This window comes from Macrobrachium nipponense, chromosome 5, assembly GCF_015104395.2.
Source record: "Macrobrachium nipponense isolate FS-2020 chromosome 5, ASM1510439v2, whole genome shotgun sequence".
In the NCBI taxonomy this organism is placed as follows: domain Eukaryota; kingdom Metazoa; phylum Arthropoda; class Malacostraca; order Decapoda; family Palaemonidae; genus Macrobrachium; species Macrobrachium nipponense.
Window position 1 is genome coordinate 8,992,065 of NC_061107.1, and position 7,309 is coordinate 8,999,373.

Here is a 7,309-nt window from a genome sequence, read left to right on the forward strand (position 1 = left end):
AAGCCGCAGATATTGATGCTGACATCAATCATGGCATCTGTGGACGACAAAACAAGACTTCCAAACACTTTTATTGCACCCCCGAATGTAGCATGACGCAAGCATCCTCCGTGTGGAGGTATTTGTACTGGGTCATTTGCATAGCGAGCTCTGCAAAGGCTAATTTGCAGACGCGTGTGCCGAATCGCAACTCGCGAGCTGTGGCGACTGGCGGGGCTCTTAAGTAGATCGGCCAAGCAGAAACAGTTAAAGAAGAATGCGATAGGAATGTCACTTCCACGGTCGCCGTGGCCGTAGGCGAAATTTCGACAAACCCAGTGATATGGGACTGTCCTTATTGTGTGTGTGTGTGTGTGCACACGAGATACTTATGAATTTGTCATCTGGCCCTCGACAATCATCGAGAAGTATAGCGCCTCAGTGGCGTGGTCGGTATGATGTTGGCGTGCCTGCTCGGTGGCCGCGAGATCGATTCTCGAGCATTCCATTGAGGAGTGAGAGATGTGTATTTCTTGTGATAGAAGTAAATTGTCGACGTGGTTCGGAAGTCACGTGAAGCAGTTAGTCCCGTTGCTGAATAACCACAGGTTCCATGCAACGTAAAAACGCCATACAAACAAACAAAAATCGAGAAGTATGGGGTTTGCGTTGTCACATTGTAAACATCAACAGCTTTTCATAGACAATTGTCGACTATTTCAGGAGTTTTACGTTCTCTAAAAAACATTTGCCATGATTTCTGAATAGTAAATTCTCTCTCTCTCTCTCTCTCTCTCTCTCTCTCTCTTCTCTCTCTCTCTCTCTCATGATGTTTACGTGTCCTCCAAGAAAATATTTGACCCCGTACACTGCGTTCTGTTTTTACACCACGAGCCTTTGGCTGCCTGCGCTCAGTTTATGTAATAATTTCCGTTAAAAAAAAATAGGTAACAGGTTCCATGCTAATCTTACTTCGCATTCTCCTTTCCATTACACAGGTCCAGCTTTTACTCTACAGGCAAGTCCGCTGAACACCATTACGCGCACACGTTTCCCGTCAGTGCCCAAATTTTCGTGGGCCTCTGGTATGTGGTGAACGAAATTTATAAACAAGCCAGTAGAAAAAAACCTAGTGTATAGCATCAATGCCTTCCCTCTTCCAGCTGTATGGAACGGTGTTAAGTTCCAGATATCGTCGACGATCTCCTGGAACCGCTGAATGTTCGTTGTGAGTGTCGAAGCCGCGGTCTAGATTTAGAAAAAATACAATATAGAACCGTGTCGAAAGCAACAACAGGGCCACGAAATATGGGCAACAAGAGGAAAGGAAGGACACTTTGGGTGGAATTCACCGAACTACGTAAGTTACAATCTTTACAATATTGACAATCCATTTATTGTTCATGAAACGTGAATGAGAAAAACTCAATGCCACTTACAGAAATACAAACGGTAGGTAGAAAAATTGAATGGTGTTGGTATTCGATCCGTGCACTTGTTAAAGGGTCATTAATACCCAGAAGCCAAAGCTTATGGGGCACGAACTAAGCTTATATTGATTATTAATTTGTCTTTTATTTAACAGCCTGGATTGAACAAGCATGAGCTCCCTTGGGAACTATTTCGTAGGGGAGATAAGTAGCCCAGGGACCGATGGCGCTTTCCATCACCGCCATCTTGAATATCTCTCTTCAAGATGGCGCTGTTTCCATCGAGAAATGCAAAGATGGAGTTTTAGAGTCCTTGCCTTAGGCTATGCCAACTCTCATCTTCTTAATCCATACTTTTCTTCATTTTCAGCCAAGTTCGTCTTGCGTTGCTTGGGTTTCCAGCACTTTGGGGATGTTTTCCATCTCTGTTTATCCAGAATCTTAATAAATGTTGATTTTGCAAAGTAAGTTACTGTGTCGCTTTGCAGTCCATTTTAGTTTAGTGTATGTAAGCATAAATTCATGTTCTAGGAAAGAATTTAGAAGAAAGTAGACTTTAGGCTTATTATAGGAAGAAGGAAAATGCATTAACCACTAGCGACTTCTCAAAGGCTCAAGGGCTCTGGGTGCTACACATAAGACGCATGACTCCCGTTGCAGATTTGGCCACGATGAAAATTTGTGTATATTTTTCATTCGTATAGCTTCTAAAACAATTTCCGATATTTTCAAAATGTCCCATTCAATGTAGGATTGACAAAAAGTTAAGAATATATCATGATTTTTTTTCTTAGTAAAATAACCAAGAGATATGATGAAGTATTAGTATCAGTCGATTACTTATAGTGTTAGTAAGACGGGGATAATGATAATGAACAAATTATGATTGTTTTTAAGTGTAAGATTGTAGGTAAGAGGTTGTTACTGGACGGTTTTATTAAATGCAAGAATTTTGACAAGTATTTCAACCGAAACTGAATTGATCATGATTTTGATGACCATTTCAAATGAAATGAAACTTTTGAACCCTATTATGTAACTTGAACCACCACGTTTTATTAGTTATACAAGTCGTGTTACTGTATAGTTGTACAATGTGTACAATGAAGGTTATTTACTTATTTATATTAAGAGAAAGTTAGTCAGAAAGGGTCCTTTGTACACTTTTGGAGAAGTATACTAGTAATCATTGATGAGTACTTGGTTTGTATTGAACTTAAAAATATTCCAGTTATATATCAAGTAAGATTTAACTACTTATATTAAAAGAAAAGTTAGTCAGAAAGGATTCTTTTTACACTTTTGGAGAAGTGAAACTGAAGTAACATCGTTTAAAAATGTTAAGTACCAATAGCCAATGATGACTATTAGTTTATCCATTGAACCCGTTCAGAAGGATAGGAACTGCAGTAATGAAGAAGCTGTGAAATATATGATTATTCCCTTTTTTTTAGTTAGTCATGTAGAAGCATATAATAGGTTTTGTAGCCACAACTATCTGTTGATGGGTAATGACCGAAAATGGCTGTCATAAGTTTTCGTATTTGGATAACGTGCTGCGGAACGTTCATTGTGATGACATCCTATAAAACATTTTTATTTATTATTTAATTTGTTACGAAACTGTTAAAAGTAACGCACTCTATATCTGTTAGTTGGGAAACCAAATTACGTAATGGCAAGTCGTAACGTTACAGACTGGGTATAAATGTTAGCTACATGATAAAAACTATTGTGAAAAGTTAATTTTTAGGTAATAAATAATTAATCCAGGTAAAAAAAAAAAAAAAAAAAAAAAAAAAAAAAAAGTCAAAAAACAAAACAAAAGTCACATTAATCTTTCCAAGGGTTTTAACAAGGTATGTATCCACCTTTGCGGCGTGTTTAGTACAAAAGTTTGTTGGGGATGACCGTAAAAACACAGACAAAAGATTGTAAATATCAGAAAGATGAAAACCCCCCAAAAATGTTGTGAATTTTTCCCTGTGACTTTATTACCGGCCATCATAAATTAATGCGACTTTTTTTTCTGTGACTTTCCCAGCCAAAACTGCGCAGTTTTGTTATTCTGTGACTTTATTACCCGTTACTTAAAAAGCAACATTGTTCACAATGAGGTAATTCCAATCTAACAGTGCACTTTTTCTGTATCTCATTTAATTGATCTCGTGTCTTGCAAGGGAATCACTCTTGGTGAAGTCTTAAGTGAAATCAGATCATGACGTAAGAAGTATCTTGTCACGTCATGGAGTTTTTTAATTAGTTAATTTACACGAGTAACTCTTGTTCATTGACAATTCCTGTAGCTCATTTAATTGATCTGTCTTGCAAGGCAACCACTCTTGGTGATATGTCCTTCTCAAGTGAAATGATCAGTTCATGTTGTGAGATGTATCTTAGTCATTTCATGGAGTTTCTTGTAATTAGTTAATTTACACGAGTAACTCTTTGAGTTCATTGACACTTAACATAAAAACTGCCTTTGGTAATATACTCATCGTTTATGAGTCTCTCTCAAAACAAGCACCTGAATTGAATGGAATTCGCTTTTTAGATCATTTGCATTTTCCTCCCCATCAGAATCCAAGGTCTATAAAAATGTTCGAAAGTTGGATTATGGATACTGGGTAAATATGTGATCAGATCAGATATGGATATTTATAACTGGGAAGCTGCCCAGACTTTGAGGTCACTGATATTTATAGCCAGTTCCTTCAGTAAGACTTGTTCTAGAATGCGCGAAGTATCCGCTAAATTCGATTAAAAAATGACAGGTTGACAGATATGAGTCGCTTGCTATGAGTTGCACTCCGAAATGGCTTCTAAAAAGACTATCAAAGAAGAAGAGGAGGAGGAGGAGGAGGAGGAGCCATGCTTGAGTTTACATTTTCCCGTTTAGATTTCCCCATTTGCATTCGGGACTTCCTTGTACTTGGGGCTACTCGTTTTTGGGCTACTTGTTTTTGAGTAGTCTCTGCTTCCGAAGGGATTGTTATTGCTTGGTTTTCTTCCGAGAGAGAGAGAGAGAGAGAGAGAGAGAGAGAGAGAAAGCGGCCTTGTCATGCTTTCCTCTTTCATACGTGATGCGCTTCTAGTCCGCCAGAGAAGAAGCTGCCTAGTTCTTAACACCTTCCTTGATTGATCATTTCGGTTCGAATACTTTCGCAGGCTCTTGGAATGAGACTGTCTGGAGGCCGAATTTGACTTGTTGATTCTAGCTGGACAACACATAAAATCTCTAGACAAGATTCCGGTCACTGACTACATAAAATGTATATGAGGATGGTTGTGAACCTAAGTAGTTTTGCAAATGCCATCTTCATAGTATGCAATATTGGTTCTGTTTTGGATGTAGGAGAGTAGATTTGTTCATAAAGCTCCCTTTTAGGACAAGTCTAAGTAGGAGCCAGTATTTTGATGAAGTCAGTTTTCGAAAATCTTGTTTTATAACCAAAAGGCTATTCTAAAAAAAATGAAAATTCCTTGCTTGTGTATAAACTGAAGTCTGCATATTAAAAGGAATATATTAAGATAGAAAGAATCGGTTCCGCTTTCCTGCGTGTCTTCAACTTTATGGCAGACAAGATTTGGTTTTATGCGGTGGAATAATAGTGAATAATTAAAAGGAAAAATATTCTCCAGCTCCTAAAAAGTATCAGTGACCAGAGTGATGTCAAGTCTCAGATTTTTCACGAACGTATCTGTTTCTGAACGTTTACAATTCAATTTCCTTTCGTATTTGGTAGATTACTAAGTTAGTATACGATTTCCCCTATGTCCCAGGCTGTTCATCTTTGCAAAATTGTGTAATACATCGTCAGTGTTTGTGATGATTTGGTTTAGATGAGTCTAGTTACACATCCCTGGTCGGATTTATGGGTTACAAAACTATTTGTTCTTTTAATGCGTGCTCAAGCAGTGAATTATAGGCATAAACGCCGCAGATGATGGTAGATATTTTCTGAAACTGTGAGTTTCAGAATTCACCAGGGTACCTTTTAGTGTCCAGACTCTGGCAGTTTATAGCCTCCTCCTTTTTTTTATTCTTAATGATGAAATCCGAGATTTCATAGGTACCAAATGTGCATGATCTTATATGAACTTTAGATTTCATGGACATAGTAAAATTCACTGATGCCGTGAAGCATTTTATAGGTTTCATTTTTACTTGATTTTGAAGTGTGACAAAATGTGGTACTGTTTTTTTTTTTTCCACAGGAGCTGCAACAGGAAACCTGCTTCGTTTTACAGTTGGTTCTCACTCAGAGGTCACCAGTACAGCTGCTTCTTCAGGTACGATGTCAGGAAAACATCTCCATGCATTTTTTTTTTTTTTTTTTGGTCCACTTTAGCCATGTGCTTTGACTAGAATCCTCTGGATTTTGTGTGATGCCTCAAGAAATCCATCTTTACTGGTTACTTGTTGACGGCTTATCAATGTCCAGCACCATTTCCATAGCGCTCGTAGGACCACCGTTATCACATTTAGGTTATCACATTTAGTTTATTAATCTGATGTATTTGATCACACTGCAAGTTCCCATTACCATTAGGTGTCAGTAGTTCTTACGGCATTTTTTGTAGTCGTCAGTGTCCCCTTGTCAGAGATCTGCTCATTTGCTGTTAGGAATTTTCGCAAATTCTTTCGGCCACTTCGCTTGACAACAGTTTCGGGAATATTTTAATTATTGTGGCAGACTTGGGGGATTACCGTAAGCGTTGATTACTGTTGTTAAAAGATAATATCTTTGAAAATTGTTTCCTAAAAATCAGCCAACAGATATTTAATATTATAACGCCATACTACCGCCCTTAGACATTTCTGTTCATTTTGATATTAAATGACTATTTCTGAATATCAGCCAACAGATTTTTTAATATTTTATCGTAATACTACCACCCTTAGACATTTGTGTTCATTTTGATATTAAATGAATGACTTTTTATTTATTAGCTGGAAGTGTTTGAACGATCGTAAACAGCAAAATTCAATTATGTATGGCTGGCCAAATCCCTTTATGTAGCCCAGACCCAAAGATGACGACGAAAACATGTAAAGAAACTACAGACACCTGTTCCTGCCTCGAATGGTGTAAAAGGTAACGAAGTTAACGGTCGTAGAAATAAGCGAAACGCTCGCATTACCATAAACAAACAGGGCCGTCCCTTCCCGCAGCGAGTCTTAAAATCTTACCACCTCTCATTATAGAAAGGTTACCCCTTTTTATTTGCCTCTTCCACATTTCTCACTTTCCTCTTACCACGGTGAGGAAAGGAAAGGTGACAGGCTACTACGCTGAAATATTTACGTACCTGGTTCACGGTGTACTACTTCGACTGCGCCTGATGAATGGTGTTACCCAAGGTATATACCTACCTGGCTGGCTGGCTGGCTACTCGCCCCGAAAGGAGCCGTTGTGTAATTTAATCTCTCTCTCTCTCTCTCTCTCTCTCTCTCTCTCTCTCTCTCTCTCTCTCTCTCTCTCTGTACAGTGACTAATATGTAGAAATTCGTCCTGGTCCGAGATCTTAATTGAGCTCCAAATGGCGACTTCGTGTTGGTGATTAAGTTGGATTCGCATATCGCACCGAAACATGTCCACGTATATGTCATGACTCATAGTCCTAAAGTATTATTACTTTCTTCCTCGTCCCTTTTTCTTAACATGTACCTCGCTATAAGGTGTAGGGAGCACCTAAGTGAAGAGATGTTCAATCCCAAGGTGTTTGGATATGGATATACTTGTGGGCGACACCTGAATTGGTGAATTTTGGGTCGTTCGAAGCAGCTCGGCTATCTCGTGCATTGGTGCTTCGTGTTTCTCGATCTTAATTAACTTTAGTAAGAGAGAGAGAGAGAGAGAGAGAGAGAGAGAGAGAGAGAGAGAGAGAGAGAGAGA

The 7,309-nt window shown here is 38.6% G+C and overlaps 1 long non-coding RNA gene across 1 annotated transcript; it reads left to right on the plus strand.

The window, feature by feature from the left end:
* The first annotated feature begins 1,793 nt into the window (after positions 1 to 1,793).
* On the plus strand, positions 1,794 to 6,892 carry LOC135215087 (uncharacterized). Its single transcript, XR_010314560.1, has 3 exons — positions 1,794 to 1,873; positions 5,628 to 5,702; positions 6,364 to 6,892. It is a non-coding gene; the product is annotated as an uncharacterized LOC135215087 (long non-coding RNA).
* Positions 6,893 to 7,309: the final 417 nt, after the last annotated feature.